General features: G+C 40.5%; 1 protein-coding gene across 13 annotated transcripts in view; it reads left to right on the top strand.

Moving 5' to 3' along the window:
* The window catches only part of NCKAP5 (NCK associated protein 5), a 507,525-nt gene that overhangs the window by 290,240 nt on the left and 195,066 nt on the right, over positions 1–22,219 (top strand). The gene's annotated exons all lie outside the window — the stretch shown is intronic.

The raw sequence follows: 22,219 nt of genomic DNA, 5'->3' as shown, positions 1-22,219 counted from the left end.
TGGGTTACTAGGCAACACTGCAAAAGCCATTAATAGCAATAATAAAATTTGTTCTGATCTGTTACATTGTTTTTGGAAAAATTCCATTAATGCTCTTCAGATATTAAAAAACAATCAAAGTGTTCAGATAAGACTAAAATTCTTCCACTAAAAATGCTAAGGATATTTCTTTCTTAGTTTTCTGCTGTTCTTGTCTTACGATCTTTGGTTTCAATTTTTGCTTATTCTGATGAGACTCTCTGAGTAATACACAGAAAATAAATCCACTCTGAGTATTCTTGGTTAGAATATCTTGCTCTATTATATATTAATCTTTGTTTATGGAATAATTTCCTGAGGTGCTGATTTTAGAACAGTATTATAGTTACACTAACTGGAAGCCTTTGAAATAAACTTTGAAGATGATGGAGCCATGATTAAAAAAAAGAAGGGGTGAGGGGAAGCCAGTCTCCAGAGTACAGTGCCTGTAATTTGGTAAAATTTAAACTGTTGCACATTTAGATCTTTTCAGGTTAAACTTTCATTACTCCTGTGAAATTGCAGTAGTCCACTTCTACAGTGTTTCTGGAAATAATAATTATTTTATTAGTTAGGATCCCTGAAGTCCGCTATCTTCAAATTAATCCATTCTTTTTCTTCCATTACTATTTTTAGTTTAACTTGCTCTGATCTGTAATGAAGGAGAGGGATGCAAGCTTGGGATTAAAGTTGTTTGTCTCTTTGTTTTTGTACCTCTGATTTAGATAAAGGTGAATGCTGTCTAAATCAGTATTATGTTCTTTTTAAGTCTGCCTTTACGTTAGGTATACCTTTTGAAGGCAAACTTAAATACCACTTTTCATTAATAGCACTTTGGTTGGCCCTGTTATTGCCAGGGATGAAAACTGCCATTGGCTTCATTGGGCTATGATTTTATTTTAGTGTAGGCCAAATGCAAGGAAGAGAAGGTATCACTTAAATACTTCATTTGCTTTTAAAACCTTATGTTTGTTACAATGAATATTAGAGGTTATTTTTTCTTATGTTTAGTAGAATATTAAGATATTTGTTTACACAGACTTTCTTACTAAATGAGTTTTACCCTGCTTGAGCAAGTAATGAAACTGGCAACTGGATAATCTTGTGTTGCTTAGAGATTCTGTATTATTTGGAGGTTTTGAGACTTTTTTCTCAATTTGAGACCAACTACCTGGGACAAGAGATATCTTGGTGGAAGGAGATGTTAAAATCAAACAAAGAGGATGTACTTTGATCCCAAGTGTTCTGGCTTTCAGGTGTGGGTAGACTAAAGTAAGAGTGTTACAGGATGAATCTTCTAAATGCATGTAGTTCCTGAACTGAGTGGATTTCCATAGACATTCCTACATATGCAAGCAGAGCAGTAGGTTAAACTGTGATTTGGATGATGTTTCTTTGCATCTCAGAATATTTTCTTTGCATCTTTGAAAGAATGAAACATAATAGTTTGTGGAAAGCTGTAAGCTGACCTTTGCAATCAGGGAGGAAAGCTGCCTATTTCTATCTGAAATTGTATGAAAACTTTAATCTGTCATATAAGCATATAGTTTTGAGATTGAGGACTTCAGAAGGCAAGGGTTTATTTACTGATTGACATTTCTGTTCTTACTGAGTAAGCAATATTCCAGTCTTGGAGTCTGAAATAAATCAAAGTTTTCTTTCATAACATCTGTAAAAATCTTCCAGAGCCTTAAAGTGACACAGTGGTTAGTTTGGTAAATATGTGACAGTTGCTATAGAAGGAGAAAGATTTTAAAAAACAAATTTATTTTCCAGAATTGTACAGTGGTGTATCCATGTAGTTTTAAATTTGTTTTCTAATTTTATTGGATGTGAATATATCTAAGGTGTGGTCTTCTTCAGGAAAACCATTTACTGGTAAAGCTACAGTTTTACACTGAAGTTGGATGCAGTTACTTTTGGATTGCCTTTGTATAATCTCACCTTGAGTTGAAATCCTTGATGTTTTCTTTCTCAAAGCCTCTGAGATCTGTTGCTTTGCTGCAGGTGTACTGTTAAATTCTGTAAGGCCCTTTTTTCACAGCCATTTGTAGGTGAATGTCGCTCAAACACATGGAGACTAACCCTATTGTCCTGGGTTCAGCAGTAGCAGTCATTTTTCTCCTTCTTGGTAGCTGGTGTAGTGCAGTGTTTTGACTTTTGGCTCGGGAACAGAGCCGATAACAAGGATGTTTTGGTTTGGCCAAGGACTTTGTGAGCCTCATGCTCTGCCAGGGGGGAGGGGAAGCCAGGAGGAAGCAGAGACAGAACACCTGAACCAAACTGACCAAAGAGCTATTCCATACCACAGCACGTCATGCCCAGGATGTAACTGGGAGTTAGCCGGAAGGGCTGGGAGACTGCAGGGTTGGAGGAGGTATCGGTCGGAGCTTGGTCGGGCTGAGGGGGGCGAGTTATCGGTCAGCTGGTGCTGAGGTGTTGTATTCTCTTCCCTTGTTATTTCCTTTATCATTATTATCATTGGTGGTAGCAGTAGTGATCTGTGTTATACCTTAGTTACTAAACTGTTCTTATCTCAACCCGTGGGAGTTGCATTCTTTTCGATTCTCCTCTCCATCCCTCCAAGAGCAGGGGGAGGGCAAGAAAGGGGGGGGAAGTGAGCGAACGAATTACCTGACTGGGTTTAAACCACGACAGTTCTTTTTGGCGCCCAACGTGGGGCAAGAAGGGTTGAGATAACGACAGATCTCCCTGGATTAATAGTCACTCGTCACAATGCTGATTTATTGGGTATCAGAGTTGTTCTTGTTGATCTCACAGCTTCAGAATGTTGTAACTTACGTAGAGCCGGTATTCGCTGTGTTAGTGTTTATCAGGTGTGGGGCCTGGGCTAAGGTTCTTGTCTCACTGTGCTTTATGGCAATGACTTGTAATACGGGCGGGCTCCAGCAGCAGGGCGGGACGGACGTGGCCGTGGACTTGTACCTGGCCGTCCGGCTGCTCTTCACCGTCCTGGCCCTCGCCCAACTCTCCATCTTCGTGAGGCTGCGGGGAGCCGAGGGGGAGCGGCCCCGGGAGCCGGCGGCTGCTGAAGCGGCCCGGGAGAGAGGCCCCGGGGACCGAGCGGCGGCGGGAGCGGGGCCGGAGGCCGCCAGGGGACGGCTGCCGGTGGAGGAGGCCGGGGCGGTCGAGAAGCAGAAGGAAGCGGCTGCCGAGCAGCGGGATAAGGCGGCGGAGGAGCCGAGCCCCGCGGAAGAGCCGAGCCCCGCGGAGGAGCCGAGCCCCGCGGAGGAGCCCAGCCCCGCGACGGTCGAGAGCATTCCCCGGCAGCCACCCGCCGAGCCCCAGGAGGATGCAGGAGACCACGCAGCATTTCCCAGCAAGGCAGAGGAGGAAGAGCTGGACTCAGGAAAAGAGAAGCTGGTGGTGGGAGAGCCGGCAAGCACAGCAGCTACACCAGCCCCAGTGACAAGCACAGCAGCATCGTTTGAGAGTTCTGAAGGTTTTGAATGGCCTTTGGGTATCCTTGGGACCTGCCTGCTGATTGTGATGGGGATCAGCATGTTGGCACACACACAGGCTGTGTTTTACCCACAACCATTTTGTCTGAACTCAAAAGTTAAGCAGAGTCAGGTTTGGGTCTTGTCTGGGATTAGACGACAGTATAGGGGGACCAAGAGGTTTTCCACAAGGCTGGACAGTCATGAGTGGCAGGGTGTGTGTGACAGTATGGGCAAGTATCTAGTCCACTGGGCCCCTCCAGTGCTTTGGAAGCATCGGAGATGGAAGGCAGCTGTATGGAGTCCCCAGCAACAAGCTGCAGAAACTGCTGAAGGGGACAGTGAATTATTTTAAGCCTGGTGAGCCCATGGCACTTCAGGCCATCAGAGCTGAGATGCAACACAGAGATGGACTCATGATCGAGGGGTGGACTTAGCAATGGACACTATTGCCCAGGTTCTTCACAAGTGTGAACACTGCACACAGTCTCTCCTGCTCTGGAAGACTGTTACAAGAGGTGGAGCCTGGCATCATGGACCAGATGGACTCAGCAGCTTTATAGGGACTGCTCCATGCACTAAGATAAGAGTGCACCGAGATAAGAGTGATGGTATATTGAAAATGTGGGATCTGAGCATGACGTGAATGGTATGGAATAAGGGGTGGATAATGTCCTGGGTTCAGCAGTAGCAGTCATTTTTCTCCTTCTTGGTAGCTGGTGTAGTGCAGTGTTTTGACTTTCAGCTCGGGAACAGAGCTGATAGCGATGTTTTGGTTTGGCCAAGGACTTTGTGAGCCTCATGCTCTGCCAGGGAGGAGGGGAAGCCAGGAGGAAGCAGAGACAGGACACCTGACCCAAACTGACCAAAGAGGTATTCCATACCACAGCACGTCATGCCCAGGATGTAACTGGGAGTTAGCCGGAAGGGCTGGGAGACTGCAGGGTTGGAGGAGGTATCGGTCGGAGCTTGGTCGGGCTGAGGGGGGCGAGTTATCAGTCAGCGGGTGGTGAGGTGTTGTATTCTCTTCCCTTGTTATTTCCTTTATCATTATTATCATTGGTGGTAGCAGTAGTGATCTGTGTTATACCTTAGTTACTAAACTGTTCTTATCTCAACCCGTGGGAGTTGCATTCTTTTCAATTCTCCTCTCCATCCCTCCAAGAGCAGGGGGAGGGCAAGAAAGGGGGGGGAAGTGAGCGAACAAATTACCTGACTGGGTTTAAACCACGACACCTATAAATACTTATCAGCCCAGTTTCTTCCAAGACAGTATCAAGCAGTCTGACTTGCCCATTTTGATTGTTGCAACTGTCATGGCAGGTCAGCATTTAGGTTAGTATTATGCCTGCTGCCTCTGGAGGAAATTATATTTTTTGTTTGGTTGGTTTTATTGTGTTTTGGTTTGTTGTTTTGTTTATTTTTTTTCTTGATCACAGTTTAACATTAGTTCCTCCTTGAACTTCTATCTTGGACATCAGAGAAAAAAAATACACTGTATCTGATGTACCTCCTGGTTCTTGGTTTCAGCTGTGCTTTTCCTACTTTCAGCATCTTCTGTTATTACAGAAATGTAACAACCCTGCCTGAGGCCGTAGGTGTGATTTATAGGATCACTCTAAAAAGCACACTAATACACACAGTATGAATTGATTACATTTCTCTGCTGTACATCAGTAAGAAATAGAAGTTGTTGTCTGTTGAGTGCATGTAGTGCATACAGTTCCAACCTCGGATTAACTGTTAAAGCAGTAAAAGATGTAGCTTTACTTAAGTTATTTTGATTACCGATTTGGTCTAGATGAAACATGTTCAATAAACACACTATTGTGAAATATAGCTGTAAACAGTAATTGAAGAGACTAGTATCAAACCTTAAAATCCCTTTTGGGTAAATTTTAAAAATTCTTTTAGTTAAGAAGATGTTGTTTACAGGTATCAATGTTTGTGACTGGAAAACTGCCTTGGGCTTTTAAGAATGGATGTTACTGGAAAAGTAGGAAATGATCCTTGTTTGATCCGCCAGGGTCCTTGTGAATGGGATGAGTGCAATTCTCATTAGATTGTATTTCAGCGTTCCCTTCACATTAATATTGACCGTAGGATTAAGCCTGTCACTTCTGACAAGGGGAAAAATGACTACTACAAATCTGCTAACTCTTCTCACGAAAGTGTTGTGTGGCTGTTGGCTTAAGCACATCCTAGGTGTTCTCCAATTGCTGTTAATTCCCCTTGCTCCATTCTGGCTTGTCAGTGGGTGACTGGAAATGATAACTGTTTTCCTAGCAGCTGTGATACTGAGATTTTTTTGCATTGCATCAGTGTGTTGATGTTGCATCGTAACATTGTAATTTCTAACGCTATCACATATGCTTGATCTAGAGGTCACCACCTGCTTGCATTTCACTGGCCTTACTGCCATGACTGGTAATCCGTGTACAACAGAGACCATGCCTGGAAAGTATAAACCAGTAGGAAACTTCAGTAGCCCCTTTGGTTGATCAGTTTGTCTAAGTCCACTGACTGCCAATTTAAACCATTTACAACATTTTAATCTAGTTTCTAGAGAGATTAAAATGCTCTTCTGGCAGCCATTGATGGTATTCCTTTGGTTCTGTCACAGCTGATGGATGAGTACAGTACTATGTGGGAATTCACTTCTTGTCTCAGATGAACATTATAGAAGGAGCTGTCTACAGTTCTTCTATGTAGTTCTGCAGTAATCTCCTATCATCCTCCCTACATAGCCTGTATGTAGAGTTATTGCCAGAGGCAGATTGTTACAAAGATACAGTTTATATCAAAGACTGACCTTGTCATCCTGCACTGTTTTTTAGATACTAGCAGATTTTATTAGATGTGACTGTGCAAAATGTTACAAAGAGAACTAGTGAACAAGCATAAAACACAACTTGCTGACTTGAAAGTGCTTCATGTGTTATGTGTATCTCACTTGTACACTTCCTCCATTGCTGCTGACTTCAAGATGTCCCCTGTTAGACATGTTGTGGTAGGTTGACTTGGCTGGCTAGCAGGTGCCCACCCAGTGAATCTTTCATTCATCCTCCTCGACAGGGCTGGAAGAGAAAATAATAAGATAAAATCTTCATGGCTGGAGATAAGAACAGGGGAATCACTCACCAATTATCATAACAGGGATAGCAGACTCCACTAGGGGAAGATTAACGTGTTACCAATTAAAAATAGGTAGGATAGTGAGAACAAAGCCAAACCAAGTAACATCTTCCACCCCTCCCTTCTTCCCAGACTCAACTTCATTACTTCTTTCCCGACTCTTCTACGTCCTCCCCTGAGCAGCATGGCGGATGGCAGGGTTGGGGGCAGGCTGCTGCATTCAGTTCAAAACACTTCATCTTTACCACTTCTTCCTCCTCACACTTTCCCTCTGCTCCGGTGTGGGGTCTCTGAGTGCTGTGTGGCCTCTGTGGTGCATGGCACAAGAGGGTGGGACTGATGTCTGCTTCACAGGCACCAGCTCTGGAGCTGCTGCTCTCAGTGTGATGGGTAGAGTGCTTTTACTGGAGTACTGCTTAGCTCTTAGCTGGAGTCACTGAGCCTCAGGACATGGTGTGAATACTATTCTACTAGGGCTTTGTCCTAATGCTTAGGGTATTGATCTTGTCTTTTGATTAAAATTGGCAGAGTAAAAGAATGGAGTTTCTTTTAGATTAACACTGATGGGGTGAGTATATTAGTATTTTTATTTATGGACATGTATGGCACTCAGGTTCATATTTCATCTGTTAAGTGTTGCTCAGAACTGTCAAGCACTATTTTAAGTAAGATCAAGGAGCTTTTGTGTGAATAGTTTTCATCTGGCAGAAAATAAAGGAATGGTTTTAGTAAACTCTTGAAATTGAGCCCAAAGAGGAGGTTGACCCAAGTTGTATGCAGAGTTTGGCACCACTCAGTTCACGGCCTACTTTAAACTAAACATGCTGGTTTCCTGTTATTTGATCAAAAGGAAGAAAAAAAAAAAAAGGAATTTTATAATTTTTCATACCAGGCTTGATTGCTGTTCTGTGTATGAATACAGTGGTTTTGAAAGTCCATATATATGAGGGATATCTCAGTTTTCTTCAAAAACTACAATTGTTATTCTCATGTTAAAAACCATCAGGTTGAAATACACATTTTTCTACAGAGAGAAAGAACAAAAGCAATGAGGTTAGAGTGACTGCAGAGGACTGAAGAACCAGCCTAAACTCAAAACACAGAAGTCGTGCAAGTACCGGAAGTTAAAGTAGATGACATTGCATGACGTGTATTGACTTAAGTAACACGTTTAGAGAGCAATGGATTGCTTTGCTTCAGGCATTATTAAAGATGTGCGTAGAGGTACATGCAGTTCCCAATTTTCTGTGGACTCTTCAGGCACTGAAGCCACATTAAGAGCCAGACCTATTTCAGTACCCTGATGGACTAGTAAATCATGTGTTTGTGTTTCATGGCAGCTATTAGTTGCTGAAAGCTTCTTTCAAGGGGTCCAGGGAAATAGATGATTTTTATCTTTCACAAACCAAAAACACGGCTATCTCTCTGATCAGAAAATCCTGGATTTGGTTTGTATTTATTTATATGCTGGCAGCATGCATGACACTTGTACTTCTGGAAGGTTGCATCTTTTGCCTTTACTGATTTATCAGAGAGCATGAAATGATACTCTGCTTCCTCTGTTCTAGCTAGCACTACAACTTAATAGAATATACTGTTTTTTTTCCCTTTGCATAACGTGATAGATTAGCACCAAAGTACTGTTAGGTTACAGTGTAATCCTTCGCTTTACCCTGTCTTTCAAAACATGCAAGATGGCGATTAACATAAAAACAATCTATCAGCCTATTCACCACAATTTAACAGTAGGTTACCAGTGCCCATACACAGGTGCACACGCAGCATATATTCCCCTCCATGCATTAATTTTTGTAGCAGAAAGGTGGTTTGAATATTACCTGCACTCTCGTACCATGATCCTGACCAAGCAGACTCTATATATATTAGGTAGCATGGGGCATGTATCCCTTATTTCATTACATGGCTGTTTCATTCCCAAAGTGAGAAAACCCCACTGATATTGAAGGAAGCTCCTGGAATCAAGTACCAAATAGTATTGTGCTTAAGAGCAGGGGTTCCTGTGCAGACGTTTTAAAGATCCTTTTATGTTGGAGGACAGTGAAAACCTCATTTTGATGAGATTTCAGACTCCCTTGCTACTGCTATTTAAAGAGATTGAGGTTCATGTTTGATGTTTATGTACTGTGAAAACCTCTACCTATTGAAGTTCACAGCTCTGTGTGTTTTATTTTGCACAATACTAGGCACATTTTTGCAGGTATTTCTAGCTACAGATATTCAGCGTTATAAAGCATGTTTAGATTTATGAAAGGACGGTGTCAGTGTAGGAGCTCTAAGTTCTGTTACTGAGTAAGCTGCTGCCTAAGAGCTGTGCAGTCATGCATGGTAAGATCTTTCCAAGGTCAGTAAGACCTGTGGTTATCAGGAGGATTTCTGTTACTTATTGCTGGTTTGCTGTTCTTATAGATGTATTTTTAAAATTGCATTGGAACATGCAAAGCTAAAGTGCTGACTGAAATTGCCATAGTTTGGTTTCTTTTGAAGCTGGTTAAGTGGGAAAGTCATAGATGTGTCACATGCTATTCTGCAATTCCTTGATACCATGTGAGGTAAAGAGACTATTCAAAACCAATGCATTCCTTCACATATTCAATAAATAGATTCCTTTGCTAGACATGATAGATACCTTAATTCTAAGGAACAGCAGAAGGACAGAAAAAGGGCCTGCCAAGATGTGCAAGAAAGAATTTGTTTTCCTTTAGCTTATATTTTCTCTTAAGGTAAGCTGTTTTATATTAGTTAGCTGTGGCCTAAAAAGAAAATATTTTTAAATGCTTTCTTTTAACATTATATACTTAATTCGCACACAAAGAGTTGTGGTCAATGGCTCAATGTCCGGCTGGAGACCAGTAACGAGTGGCATCCCTCAAGGATCGGTGTTGGGACCAGTCTTGTTTAACATCTTTGTTGCTGACATGGACAGTGGGATTGAGTGTGTCCTCAGCAAGTTCTCCGATGACACCAAGCTGTGTGGTTTGGTTGATACCCTGCCATCCAGAGGGACCTTGAAACGCTTGTGAGGTGGGCTGATGCCAACCTTATGAAGTTTAACCATGACAAGTGCGAGGTCGTACACCTAGGTCAGAACAATCCCAGGCACAGCTACAGGTTGGGCAAAGAAGAGATTCAGAGCAGCCCTGCAGAGAAGGAATTGGGGGTGTTGGTTGATGAGAAAATGAACATGAGCTGGCTTCAGTGTGTGCTTGCAGCCCAGAAAGCCAACCGTATCCTGGGCTGCATCAAAAGGAGCATGACCAGCAGGTCGAAGGAGGTGATCCTGCCCCTCTACTCTGCTCTTGTGAGACCTCACCTGGGGTATTGTGTGCAGTTCTGGTGTCCTCAACATAAAAAGGACATGGATCTGTTGGAACAAGTCCAGAGAAGGGCCACGAGGATTATCAGGGGACTGAAGCACCTCCCATAAGAAGGCAGGCTGAAAAAGTTGGGGCTGTTCAGCCTGGAGAAGAGAAGGCTGCGTGGAGACCTCATAGCAGCTTTCCAGTATCTGAAGGGGGCCTATAGGGATGCTGGAGAGGGACTCTTCATTAGAGACTGTAGTAACAGGACAAGGGGTAACAGGTTAAAACTAAAACAGGGGAAGTTTAGGTTGGATATAAGAAGGAAATTCTTTCCTGTTAGGGTGGTGAGGCACTGGAATGGTTTGCCCAGGGAGGTTGTGAATGCTCCATGCCTGGCAGTGTTCAAGACCAGGTTGGACGAGGCCTTGGGTGATATGATTTAGCGTAAGGTGTCCCTGCCCATGGCAGGGGGGTTGGAACTGTATGATCTTAAGGTCCTTTCCAACCCTAATGATTCTATGATTCTGTGATTAATTCTGAGTCATTTTTCCAGAAATAACCTATCCTGATTGCATTGTAAGGCCGCTCTCACTTTTTTTTTCATAGGTTGCCATGATTACCTGCCTTTGTGAAAGACCAAATTCCTTGATACTTAGTTCACTGTTGATACAGGTATACCCTGTCTGTTGCCAGCAGGCCTGGTGTAACTGACCCATGATGAAAGAACCCCAAATTCTGCCAGTGACACAAGGCTTGGAGCTAGGTATTAATCTGCAGGCTCTTCCTGTTTATTTCCTTATCATTCCCTGTGACTGGAACGATAGAGGAGAACACTACTTGTGCTTCTGATTTCTTAACCTGAGGGATCAGAAGCACTAGATCCCCTTGGATTATGGGGATTTCATTCTGCCTCCTGCCCCTGTGTTCCAACTCAGGGGACTGCGTACCCAGAGAACGTCTGGTCTTGCTATTAAAGACTGAGGCAAAGCAGCATTAAGTATCTCAGCCTTTTCATCATCCTTTGTCACTGTGCTTCCCCCCACATCCAATAAAGGGTGGAGATCCTCCTTAGCCCTCCTTTTGTTGCTAATCTATTAGAGAAACATTTTTTATGGACTTAAAAAAAAAACAAAACCAACCAAATTCTGCCAGCGGCACCAGGCTGGAAGCCTGTTGTTTTAAAACAGAAGGCCTTTCATATAACTAAATGCTTTTAAAAGGTCGTTACTTTCTGCCATGTTTCCTACCAAAACAAATAAGAGAGAGTTTTATTTTTAATTTTGGTGGGATAGAAGTCGTCAAAGTTTAGTTTATTCATGTAATAGCTAGATCCATCCTTCTGAACCTGAACATGGAAAAATTACTTATTTCAGATGGTATATGTACCTTGTTTTTAAAAAAACATTATCTTCATTTCAGAATGTCTGTATAACAAAAGAATATGGAGGAAATACCTGTGAGAAAAGGACAAGGTGTTATAAAATGTCTGGAATCCTCACTGTAGAATAAACTACAGAGTCACCTTTGAAACACCATTGTCATTTACATTTTTAAACCCAGTAATTCAAAGAGATCTCTGTAAATGGAAATTAAGTCCCAGGAAATGCTTACGGAAGTTAAACTAGGTAAGGAGAACAGGCAAGAAGAAAGCTGGCTAAGAACAGATGTTACCTGAAGGTCTATCATGGATGATTGTTGTTAATGAAAAGACTTATTTTAAAAGCATCAATCTGTTACAGCTATAGGGTTGTCTGCCAGAGTTGTTTTCTACACCAACACAATGACTCAGCCTCTCATTAAAGTCTTCTTTTTCCCTGTAGTGTTGTACAATGGCACCTTTTATTAATTATCCCTTCCTGGGAAGGGAGAGTGTATGGAATGACAATGATAGCGAAGTTTTGAAACCTCATTGTATGTGCCTTTCACAACTGGCATTTCTTCGTATGCTCATGCGAGGCATACATGCTCTGTCCACACTTAAAAGACATATGTCTTCAAAGTGAGCAGCTTCTCTTGGAGAATCAAAAAAATGCGTATTTTTAAAATCAGTATGTATAATGTTAGTGAAAACTGATCCCCTGAGGCCATGATTAGATTTGAGTCACTACCCAGATAACATGGATTTATTCCATTTTAGTTTACTGATCCCATCACACTTGTGGTTCCTTTTGTCATAGTATTGTAAACCTATACTTAAAAGCCACATCAGATTATAGAGTGTTTCTCTTTACTAATGGATCAGAGAGAAATGCGAGTTTATGATCATTATTTTTGTGGTTGGTTTTCTGTTAGATGCTTGAGGTGGCTTGTATTAGTAATTTTCCTGTACTATAAAACTTGTGTTATAAACTGGAAATGTATCATTAATGGGCAGTGGTGTGTATTCAGATTGATGGTTGTAGGTACAGAGGAAATTAAACCATGAGGGAATACTATGATTATAAAGCTGACATAAAACCAAATGATCTTGATAGTGATACTTCTGTTTTATGAGCATGATTGGGATCTGCAAAGGCTCATTGGTTGACTAAGTCTAAGTTTTACCTTTACAATTTTACAGCAAACTAAAATGGGGAGACAACACTCATGTTCTAATTGGAGGCAGATAAAATCTGATCCAGAAAAGTGCTCAGCCTTTTTAAGATATTGTTGTGCCTTCTACTTTCATTAAGGGCAGAAGGAAAGGAGAGCTTCAGGTACCTTTGAAGACTTTGGTGTGTTAAATAGTACGGACGTACAAATTTGCAGTACAGAATGTAAGAACATGAAATTCTGAATGTTATCTTAGTAGAGTAATAGGAGAATCCTTTGTCTTACCTAGATTTTGAAGCAAGGTTTTCTGTTTTTCATGTAGGTGTGAGGCAGGGAATTAAGAAAGGCTTTCTCTGAACTATTCCAAAGGAAATGGCACAGACAGCAATATAGACAAATAGGCACAAAACTGCCTCTGACTTGGTATCACCTGTTGTATCCAAAGGTGGCCCTATAGATTGGAACATTTGTTCTCATCATCAGTGAGAAAATATTGTAGAATCATATCTTTTCTCACAGTTTGCATAGCTGGCTTTCTAATGCTGGTGTGCAAGTAAAGAGCTGGTCTTTAAATGTGACCAGTGCATAATTTGTAAATATAATCAGTCATCCTGCTCTGTGTGACCTCTTAAGTACCTAGACTAACTAATGGAAATAGAATAATTTATCTGCCTGACTTGAGGTAGTAATAATTTTTTTAAACCTAGTAGCAATTTATAGTCTGCATAGATTGGATTGTTTCATAGGAGAATTATTATAGTAATTTTTTTTTAATCTTAGAACTTGTAATTATTCCACAATATTGTACTAATGTAACAGGCCATGAAGCAGTTCATTTGTTTTTCAGTGCTCAGAATTGTGCAGGGCAATTTAAAAATTTAGTTTTAATCTTTTTCTTTTCATCAAATTATTTTGTGGGCATGTTTCCCTCTCTGAGCCTATTTCAAATATGATTATTAAAAGTTGCAGTGAGTAAATTTAAAGCTGAAAAACTATTCTGTTAGATGCAAACTGTTTTGGAGTTTTGCTTCTCAGAATATATGATAAACATTAAGAGAGCAGGATGGGTTTTGTTTTTCTTGTACAGGCTTACACATCCAGTTCTTCTAATTATTCATCCCTTGCTCTGATACTGCATTTTGCTAGATACTCTACAGGTGCGATCTCAGGGATTTATGCCCTCATAAGAAGTTTGTTTCAGTGGCATGTATATTGCTTGTACTTTTTCTTGTATATGTAATGGAGCTTGTATAGAGGAAAAATGGGATTTAAAAAAAGAAAAAAACGTCCATCAGTTTCAATAAAGACAGCTGTGAGGTCTTTCTTCACTCCTGCTTGAATGCAAGGCTTAGGTTTCCTGCTGAGTTTGGATCTAGACTTAGCAAAGAGAATGTCCTGGGAAAGAATGAGCCATTTCCCTTCTTAAGGATGAAAAAAGCATTGAAGGACAAACGCTACAGTTTTAGATTCTCTGACATGATTCAAACTATTCAAATAAACAAGGAAAAGTGGTGGGCCACATCCTCACCCGCTCTCAAAACATACTAGATGACTGCACTAAAAATGCAGCAATCATGAGTTGACTCTTAAGTAGCTTATGGGGGGAATGGACCTAAGTAATTACGGTGGGCTTTGCCTGTAAGGTCCTTGTTACTTGATAGTTTTCAGTATCATTAATCATGCTGAACTTACGTGGCTATGACTATATGACTATTATGGTTGTTATTCCTAACTCCACAGGAATTCTGTTAGAGTTTAGTATCAATTACTGACAGCTATTTCAGATGATAGCTTTTATTGTAAAACATTTCCAAAAAATCTTCGTGTGATTATCTTTGGTCTTAATATGTGCTTTAGTTTGCAGATACTGTAAGAAAATGTAGATTGATTTGAATGATTGTTTCAGTGTAATATGGTTTTAATTCTATGTGTATTGCCTACCTCATAATCTCAAATTTGGGGCATTGCTATCCTGCAGTTGAATTGTTCATTAAGTAACATTAATTAAATATGTATTTCAGAAAGTATCTATTATCTTCCAAGCATGCAGTATAATAACTATGGATAGGTTATTCTGAAAGCATTGTCTGAAGGATGTCAATAGAGTACTGTGCTGCATAACGCAATGCGCTCCTCTTGTGACAATCAGATCATAGAATCATAGAACAGTTAGGGTTGGAAAGGACCTTAAGATCATACAGTTCCAACCCCCCTGCCATGGGCAGGGACACCTCACACTAAACGAAATCACCCAAGGCCTCGTCCAACCTGGCCTTGAACACTGCCAGGCATGGAGCATTCACAACCTCCCTGGGCAACCAATTCCAGTGACTCACCACCCTAACAGGAAAGAATTTCCTCCTTATATCCAGCCTAAACTTCACCCCTTCTTCTATCACTACAGTCCCTAATGAAGAGTCCCTCTCCAGCATCCCTATAGGCCCCCTTCAGATACTGGAAGGCTGCTATGAGGTCTCCACACAGCCTTCTCTTCTCCAGGCTGAACAGCCCCAACCTTCTCAGCCTATCTTCACATGGGAGGTGCTCCAGTCCCCTGATCATCCTCGTGGCCCTTCTCTGGACTTGTTCCAACAGATCCATGTCCTTTTTATGCTGAGGACACCAGAACTGCACACAATACCCCAGGTGAGGTCTCACAAGAGCAGAGTAGAGGGGCAGGATCACCTCCTTTGACCTGCTGGTCACGCTCCTTTTGATGCAGCCCAGGATATGGTTGGCTTTATGGGCTGCAAGCGCACACTGCCAGCTCATGTTCATTTTCTCATCAACCAACACCCCCAATTCCTTCTCTGCAGGGCTGCTCTGAATCTCTTCTCTGCCCAACCTGTAGCTGTGCCTGGGATTGCTCTGACCCAGGTGTAGGACCTTGCACTTGTCATGGTTAAACTTCATAAGGTTGGCATCAGCCCACCTCGCAAGCATGTCGAGGTCCCTCTGGATGGCATTCCTTCCCTCCAGGGTATCAACTGAACCACACAGCTTGGTGTCATCAGCACACTTTTGCTGCGGGCGCACTCAATACCAATGTCCATATCAGCGACAGAGATGTTGAACAAGATGGGTCCCAACACCGATCCCTGAGGGACGCCACTTGTTACTGGTCTTCATCTGGACACTGAGCCATCGACCACAACTCTTTGTGTGCGGCCAACCAGCCAGTTCTTTATCCACCGAGTGGTCCATCCATCAAATTGATGTCTCTCCAATTTAGAGACAAGGTTGTCACGTGGGGCAGTGTCAAATGCTTTGCACAAGTCCAGGTAGATGACATCAACTGCTCTACCCCTGTCCATCAGTTCTGTAGCCCCATCATAGAAGGCCACCAAATTGGTCAGGCAGGATTTCCCCTTAGTGAAGCCATGCTGGCTGTCACCAAGCACCTTGTTGATTTTCATGTGCCTTAGCATGCCTTCCAGGAGAATCTGCTCCAAGATTTTGCCAGGCACAGAGGTGAGACTGACTGGTCTGTAATTCCCTGGGTCATCCATTTTCCCCTTCTTGAAAATGGGGGTTATATTTCCCTTTTTCCAGTTGTTGGGAGCTTCACCTGACTGCCATGATTTTTCAAATATGATGGCCAGTGTCTTCTCAACTTCATTTGCCAGCTCCTTCAGGACCTGCAGATGGATTTCATCAGGACCCATGGACTGTGCTGCAGAAGGATGCAGAGAAACTACAAATCCTGTTAAGAGCAAGTTACATAGTATAGAACTCTCAGTATTTTAGGGTGTTGATACAAATTCTTTGTTTACATACACCTTGGAGAAGATTTTTCTTTTGCATCATTCTGTTTCATGATAACTGAATCCCAGTTCAATTGCTTTCTTCAAGATAAGGGATTTTACTCTTCTTGCATTTCACCACCATTCCAGATGGGAAGGAAGAAGTGCCATGCTGAGGAAGAGTTGCGTTTGTTATGAGGAAAGTGATTAGGAGGAGATGTGAGACGATGAGGCTTAGTTCTGCAGGGGAAAAGAGTTTTCTGTAGTCTTTTTTTGGCACAGGAGGTTGTGCTGCATTTTAGAACTTGGTGTACCTTTTTCAGCGAGCGTTGTTAATCCTCCTTTTTATTCCTCTATACTTGTGGGATTTAATTGTCCATTTTGTCATGCCAGTACGTAGCAGAGAAAGTACGTCCTGCAGTACATTGTGCCTGCATTGGAAATCCAAGCAAACTGTGTCTTCTGAACAAAGTTTTCATTCTCTAGGAATACAGATTAGATCATTAAGCTGTAGTGCCCTTATCGGTGTTTGCAAGCTGCAGAGTGTATTAATTGAATGAATGTGGCATGGGTTGATATACTGTCCCACCTGATCAGAAGGTAACCTTTCTCTGTCTTCAACTATAGGTTTCATCCTTCATCCTCAAGCCTTTTTAGAGGCACTGCGTTGATTGTGGGTTTATTGCTGTGTGCCATTTGTCTCCAGCTGGCAGATTCCTTCCAGCTTTTATCTACTAACCATAAGAAACCTAATCATGTATATGTCATGTATAGATGATAAGCAAGTGACAGTAAGCCTTTGTGTATGTTCCTTTTTACTGGAAGAATCAGTGAGAAACTGGAAAATTCTGACCACCTGTACTACTTTCTGAAAGGCAGGTAAGGCAGAGCAAGGTAGTAAGTAGATTTAAAAGCCAGGGAGTTGACTGACTTCAGAATTAGTTAAAATTATGGTGTATTAAACTGGATCTTTGTTAGAGTGGTCTAAAGTGGAGATTCCTCCCCTTGGCTTGCTGAAACCAAGTGTATCTCAGAATATGAATTCTGTTCAAGGCAAAGTATTTCTTAATCTTCTCAAGTACTTTAAACGTCTGCTGTTACTATGCATGTCTTCTCAAACGGAAGAGGACAAAAAAAGCCCCAAACCAGTCTGTTGGTATCTTCCTTAAAAGGCAAATGTCTACCGAATTCAGTTCTTAAATCTTAGTCTCAACCCTTCACAGAGAGAAAAGCGTATTTTGTCTAAGTCTATGCAGTAATGAATAGTGGGAGAGTATGTTGTATTGACATGAATTTACTATCAAGCCTGTTAAAGAATGAGGGACACTTTCTAAAAGTATTTGAGTTTTCACAGAGGCCATTTGGATACGTTTCTGAAATATTTGTTGAAGACAATTTTAGTGTATACATGGAAGAATAATTGCTCACCAGTTTCACTGGTTTCATACTTCAGTGAGCATTCTTGTAAAAATACTTCCAGTATTCTGGATTTCATTCAGCTTTTGTAGTCATGTACTGAATTGGTGAAATTTATAGCATTGCAAAATAACAGTATTTTCCCATTCCAGACTTGCCTGCACTTCATTGTGAGCCCTCTGTTGCATATTTTGTGACATATTTAATGTTTATTGCAGTGCTATATGTTTTCTCAATCAGTGTGTTTGTAATAAGACAATTATATTGGCAACTGCAACGTAAAGCACATGCATCATGATCCATTGTAGTGCTGTCAGGAAGAGAAATGTCAGTTGAGGTTGTTGTAAGAGGTTTCCTAATCCTCCTGAACTAAGGAGTGGGATTCTTTCTCAATCATTACCATCTGGAGTATATAAAAATGTGAAATAACCTTTTATCATTAGGTTGGCACATGGTACTGGAGCATTATTGGCATTGATGAAGTTCTAATGTAATGAAATACTAAGTGAGAAAATCTCACTGCTTTAGTATTTTGTCTAGGTTCTTCAGAACCCTCCCTTCCAATTTATGAAGATTATTGAGCAGTTAATAGTGTTTTAAATCTAAAAGACACAGAGTCTATATTTGCAATAATCTGGTATTTTAATATGAGTATTAATCTCATGTTAAAATAAATTTATAAATTCAAAACAACATGCATGTAGTAGAGAATAATTTGTACTTCATACTATAGTCATGTAATTTAACTCACTCTATCTGTTTTCTTGACTTGCTCTACTTATTGACAGATATTGGTTGGCCATAAATTTTAGGGTCTAAAAGTAGGCCAGGAGGCTTCATCCCCCACCTTGTCAGAAGCAATCATGGCATGTAATCCTTCCCTAAATCTGATCACGCCCACTGCAGAACAGTTGTTCTGTACAACTTTTGCTATTGCATGCCTGTTCTGTACTGAACTGCTCCTATTTTCAGTACATACAGTAACTGCTCAGTTTATGCATATCTGTTCTTACATCAGGCTCATTTTATAAATACATATTGATTAATGCTGTCCCCACTGAACATTAGCTAAGGTTCTAAAACTAAACTTGCCCCTTTTTTTTTTTTTTTTGAGCCTGACTCTTTCCTGTGCCTTTTACAATGTAAGTTATTTTTCCTTAAAGGTAGGTGATCTAAATGTGTTTCAGATGGGTCTTACCAATTGCACAATATTTTATGTCTACTACTGCCATCTTCCTAGAGCAGGTGCTTTTCTTCGCATTGATCTAATTTTCTCACTGGCGATGGGAGGAGAATCTTGCCAAGAAATCTAGCTTGCACCCAGCAGGATGCCTAGAGGCATCTATGGAAGACTTGTTTGAGACTAACTGCACAGACTTACTTTAACAATACCCTTACAGGTAGTGGAAACACAAAGTTCCGAACACCCTTGGTGTTCACACTGCCTCCATAGGTCTTATCTGTTCCAGGTCTTCTCTTGCTGTTGTCCTGAACACTTTCCTATCTATCTTCTCTTACCTGTTCTTCCTTCAGTCTCCGGATTCTCTTTCACTTAAAACACCAGCTCAGTTTCTCAGTCACCGGTATTACAATTATTGCATCCAGCAGAAACTGATATTTGCTGTGTATTTACTGTTGTTTAGCCGAATTTATATGGTAAGGCACATTTCTAGTTAGAATACTGAGTTTGATGTTGAGTCTTAATAATTTTGAATCTTGAGCCTGTGCCTTATGTTCTTATTTTTAGGGGTTAATCATTGTGGAGTTCAGAGAACTAGATGTCAGTCCTCTTTATTGTACAGATTAAACAATATGAAGGCTGAGAGGTAGAGCTGGATTTAGAAGATGAAGGATTAGAACTGTGGATGTGATTTCATTCGATCTTGCTTAAATTGAAGTAGACCAGTGATTTTGTGATCTCATAAATATAGTGGATGAGAATATATTTTCTTTTAAGCATCTTGTTTAGTGTCCATATATTTTTATGCAATTCTAACAAAAATGTATGTCTTCAACTTTGATATTAATTTAATATTTTAAAAGTGCTAGCCAATCCTTATGCTAACTGTGTTTATTTCTGCTGCATAGGAAAACCCAAAACATTGCTGATTTTTCTGTAAATGATATTGCTGTAAATTTTCATAAATGCCTTGGGATTAAACAAAAAAGATGAGTGTCATATTCTCTACCTTTTATTTCTTACTGTTTTATAATAACATTTTTCAGTAAAACCTTGAAATGCATCTGCTGTTATGTGTTGTGTGTACATACTATTGCTGAAGCTAGTAAGAATGCACAGGAGCAAATTCTGAGAGCATACTTGATTCACCTGCTCTGTTACGGTGTTCAAAGTGTTGGTTTTACAGTTAACGCGTAAATAACCTGTAAAGCTGCAGAGACAAATTAAAAAGGAAAATAGCACTCCTCCTTCTACCAGAAAATTTAGAGATATGTCCGAAGTGTGATGGTAACTAACATGCAAGTATCTGAGCTAGCATTCAGTGAGTAGCAGCAGCAGAAATTGTGCCTTTATCAGTATATTCTCTAAGTCTGCCTGTTCCCCAGATAAATATGCTGTTGACTGCCCTTCACTGAGCTGCTTGATGCAGTCCTATTGGTCAGGATCTAAGCCAGCTCATTTAAAGTTAGCTTGGTTACTGGAGCTGCAGCAGTGGTTTTAATGAAGAGCATGCATCTCGTACAGAAATAACATTCAGCAAATTATGTTAGGAAAATAAGCAGTGCTTTAGTGGAGAAATAATCACACTTTCAGAAATTTAAAATCTACATTTGAAAAATACATTAATTTAAAAAATAGTAGTAATAGTGTCATTGCCTTCCTGGTCCATGGAAATAGGAAAGATTTGTAGAGGTTGGTATCATCTCTTGTTACAGAAGCTAATACAAGTCTAATAAACAATACAATCTCTTCCTAATAATTCAGTCTGTACTTAGCTTGAAATTTTATGTTCTTGTCCTGAAGAAACACTTGTATAAACATGTTTCGCTCTTTGTTTTTTTTTTCTCTATCTAAATCAGTTGCCTTTAGAAAAAGATTATGAAAATCATTCAGAGTCTCTTAGGATTTGTTTTCTCTGTTGGCAGCTAAAAGAAAATAATGACATTTTATAGCTAAGCAAGCAGAGAAATTCTAAACAATTTATTAACTAATATTGCTGTGAAATTATACATAGTATTAGTTAAACAATGAAAGAAAACCTTGGTAACTGCAAATCTCATCCAGCTCCCTGGGGAAAAACTATACATGTGCAAATGAAATGACACAAATGAGCTCTAACAAAATGTCAAGTCTTTTACAGGCAGATTGCATTTAATGGAAGCCATAGAAATGTTTCAAAAGGCTACTGACTCTGTTGTTTCTAACCCCATACTCAGTGGCAGGACATCAGACATCAAGATGATTCTTGAAGATTTGGGGTATTGAAAACAGGGGCACAAGAGCTTCCCCAGGAGTTTTACAGTGGCAAAACTAAATTTCCTGATGGGATGTGTGCAGAAAAGTTCTTAAAGCTAAGTCTGCTTTGAGAAAATAACTTCATAAACAGGGTGCACTTGCCACCTGATAAATTATGTGGGTTTGGGGGGGAAGTGTGGGGCTATGAGAGCAGGGTTTTTTTTTAGGAGAGGAGTGGAGTGGAGGGTTGAGAAGGAAAAGTCTTGATTTCATTACAGTGTTCACCATGGGACTCACTTGCATGGTTTCTGATGCAGCAGGTGTGCATGGGGCATCATCAGGAGCTATACAGGGTAGTACAGCTGTGGGAGTTGAGACAACCCAGTAGATCTTTGAGATTGGGATTGATTCTGTGGAGACAGCAGAAGAAAATACTATTTAAAAAAAAAAAAAAAGGTTAAAGTTGCTTGCATACATATATATAAATTTTCATACATAGGAGTTCTGATCTGTAGACTTCATAGCATTTTGCAAAGTAAATCTTTGTTTATTCAGTAAAACAGCATCATACCCGAGACTTAAAATCCCAATCTTGAATCTGATGAACTTCATATTGTACACAATAGAATTGAGTTTTTCATCAGGCACCGGATGCTTACCTGAAAAGCATAATGACATAATAGTTGATGCCTATTAAGCAGCACTGAATTGATAAAACAAATCTGAAAAGATTAAAATTGCACATGAAAAATGGGGTAAGTGGGAGAGAACAGTGTTGTTGGATGTCAGGAAACTGTTTTCCTATCTGAATTTCCAAGCTGCACGGTCTACCCACCAGTATGCTACTGATAATACAAGGCCTTTTACAGCCGCATTTTCTAAAAACCCTAAATTTAGAAATACCTGATACACATTTCCAAAGATGCTTGTCCAATGTAATGAAGTTTTCAGTCAGAACCAGTTCCTCGCTGACTGAGAAGATGAAAACTGCAGTTACCTGATGCTCTAAGTTCTGAAATTGGCTTAAGTAGAAAATCTTTGGAAAGAAAAATAATCCACTGATAATTTGGGTTTTCAAAATTCAGTGTGGCATAGATGATGGTATTTCAATAAACAAGTTGCAGGTCCAGTACAGAATATTACTTACTGTAAGCACATTCTGATTGAGTTCTGTTAAAG

This window comes from Pezoporus flaviventris, unplaced genomic scaffold, assembly GCF_033815535.1.
Source record: "Pezoporus flaviventris isolate CSIRO_AGI_PZ_B2104156 unplaced genomic scaffold, CSIRO_AGI_Pfla_v1 ptg000001l, whole genome shotgun sequence".
Taxonomy (NCBI): Eukaryota; Metazoa; Chordata; class Aves; order Psittaciformes; family Psittacidae; genus Pezoporus; species Pezoporus flaviventris.
Note: the sequence above shows the minus strand (reverse complement) of the source record. Positions and strands in the feature narration are given on the sequence as shown.